The sequence below is a fragment of the Arachis hypogaea genome, chromosome 10 (genome assembly GCF_003086295.3).
Source record: "Arachis hypogaea cultivar Tifrunner chromosome 10, arahy.Tifrunner.gnm2.J5K5, whole genome shotgun sequence".
NCBI classification, from domain to species: domain Eukaryota; kingdom Viridiplantae; phylum Streptophyta; class Magnoliopsida; order Fabales; family Fabaceae; genus Arachis; species Arachis hypogaea.
In genome coordinates, this window is record NC_092045.1 from 79,055,883 (window position 1) to 79,058,604 (window position 2,722).

Below are 2,722 nucleotides of genomic sequence, written 5' to 3' on the forward strand. Positions count from 1 at the left end.
TCCCTGACCCCATATCACATAGAGCCTTTTCAAAGGTCATGGTGCCTATGGTACAAGGTATTAAGAACTTGCCAGGATCTTGTCTCTTTTGAGGTAAAATTTGCTGAATCCAGGTATCCAGTTCACTAATGAGCAAGGGAGGTTCACTTTCCCAAGTCTCATTACCAAACAACTTGGCATTCAGCTTCATGATAGCTCCTAAATATTGAGCAACTTGCTCTCCAGTCACATCTTCATCCTCATCAGAGGAAGAATAGTCTTTAGAGCTCATGAATGGCAGAAGGAGATTTAGTGGAATCTCTATGGTCTCTATATGAGCCTCAGATTCCTGTGGATCCTTAATAGGAAACTCCTCCTTGCTTGAGGGACGTCCCAGAAGGTCATCCTCACTAGGATTTTTGTCCTCCTCCTCCCTTGTGCATTTGGCCATATTGATTATATCAATGGCCTTGCACTCTCCTTTTGGATTCTCTTCTGTATTGCTTGGGAGAATACTGGGAGGAGTTTCAATGACTTTCTTACTCAGCTGGCCCACTTGTGCCTCCAGATTTCTGATGGAGGATCTTATTTCACTCATGAAACTGAAAGTGGCTTTTGACAGATCAGAGACTAGATTGGCAAAATTCGAAGTGCTTTGTTCAGAATTCTCTGTCTGTTGCTGAGAAGATGATGGAAAAGGCTTGCTATTGCTCAGCCTATTGCGTCCACCATTGTTAAAGCCTTGTTGAGGCTTTTGTTGATCCTTCCATGAGAAATTTGGATGATTTCTCCATGATGAGTTATAGGTGTTTCCATAAGGTTCACCCATGTAATTAACCTCTTGCATGGCAGGGTTCTCAGGATCATAAGCTTCTTCAGAAGCTACCTCTTTAGTACTGTTGGATGCATGTTGCCATCCATTCAGATTTTGAGAGATCATGTTGACCTGTTGAGTCAACACTTTGTTCTGAGCCAATATGACATTCAGAGCATCAATTTCAAGATCTCCTTTCTTCTGAGGTATCCCATTATTCATAGAATTCCTCTCAGAAGTGTACATGAATTGGTTGTTTGCAACCATGTCAATGAGTTCTTGAGCCTCTTCAGGCGTTTTCTTTAGGTGAATAGATCCACCTGCAGAATGGTCCAATGACATTTTCGAAAATTCAGATAGACCATAATAGAATATGTCTAATATGGTCCATTCTGAAAACATGTCAGATGGACATCTTTTGGTCAGCTGCTTGAATCTTTCCCAAGCTTCATAGAGGGATTCACCATCTTTTTGTTTGAAGGTCTGAACATCCACTCTAAGCTTGCTCAGCTTTTGAGGAGAAAAGAATTTATCCAAGAAGGCAGTGACTAGCTTATCCCAGGAGTCCAGGCTATCCTTGGGTTGTGAATCCAACCATATTCTAGCTCTGTCTCTTACAGCAAAAGGGAAAAGCATGAGTCTGTAGACTTCAGGATCAACTCCATTCGTCTTTACAGTCTCACAGATCTACAAGAACTCAGTTAAAAACTGATAGGGATCTTCAGATGGAAGTCCATAAAACTTGCAGTTTTGTTGCATTAAGGTAACTAGCTGAGGTTTCAGCTCAAAGTTATTGGCTCCAATGGCAGGAATGGATATGCTTCTTCCATCAAATTTGGACGTTGGCTTTGTGAAGTCATCAAGAATTCTCCTTGCATTATTATTATTTTCGGCTGCCATCTCCTTCTCTTGCTCTAATGTTTCTGAAAGGTTGTTTCTGGATTATTGTAATTTAGTTTCTCTTAGTTTCCTTTTCAGAGTCCTTTCAGGTTCAGGATCAATTTCAACAAGAGTGCCTTTTTCCCTGTTCCTGCTCATGTGAAAGAGAAGAAAACAAGAAAAAAAGAGGAATCCTCTATGTCACAGTATAGAGATTTCTTTATGTTAGTAGAAAAAGAAAGGGGAGAAGAGTGAAGAAGAATGGGTTCGGATTTTTAGATGAAGAAAGGTGAAGAGAAGTGTTAGTAAATAAATAATTAAATAGAATAAGAAGAGAGAGGAGAAATTTCGAAAATAATTTTGAAAAAGGGGTTAGTAATTTTCGAAAATTAGAGATAAGATATAATTAAAATTAAAATTTAAAACAATTAAAAAAAGAATTTTTTGAAAAAGAGAGAAGTATTTTCGAAAATTAGAGAGGGATAGGTAGTTAATTGGTTTTGAAAAAGATAGGAAACAAACAAAAAGTTAGTTAGTTGATTGAAAAAGATATCAAATTTGAAAAAGATAAGAAGATAAGAAGTTAGATAAGATATTTTGAAATCAAATTTTGAAAAAGATAAAATTTTTGAAAAAGATAAGATAAAAGATAAAAAGATTTAATTTTTTTAAATTTAAAATTACTTACTTCACTAACAAGAAACTACAAGATAAGATTCTAGAACTTAAAGATTGAACCTTTCTTAACAAGAAAGTAACAAACTTCAAATTTTTGAATCAATCACATTAATTGTTAGCTAATTTTCGAAAATATGATATAAAGATAAGAAAAAGATTTTGAAAAAGATTTTTGAAATTTTCGAAAAATAGAAAAAAAATGAAAAAGATATAATTTTTGAAAAAGATTTTGAAAAGATAAGATTTTTAAAATTGAAAATTTGACTTGACTTGTAAGAAACAACTAATTTTGAAAATTTTTGACTAAGTCAACTCAAATTTTCGAAAATTATGAGAAAAATAAGGAAAAGATATTTTTTTATTTTTGAATTT

General features: G+C 34.8%; 1 non-coding gene across 1 annotated transcript; it reads left to right on the plus strand.

Annotated features, from left to right (window-relative positions):
• The first annotated feature begins 1,193 nt into the window (after positions 1–1,193).
• Positions 1,194–1,297, plus strand: LOC112718806 (small nucleolar RNA R71). The gene has a single exon (XR_003161133.1). It is a non-coding gene; the product is annotated as a small nucleolar RNA R71 (small nucleolar RNA).
• The last annotated feature ends 1,425 nt before the right edge of the window (positions 1,298–2,722 follow it).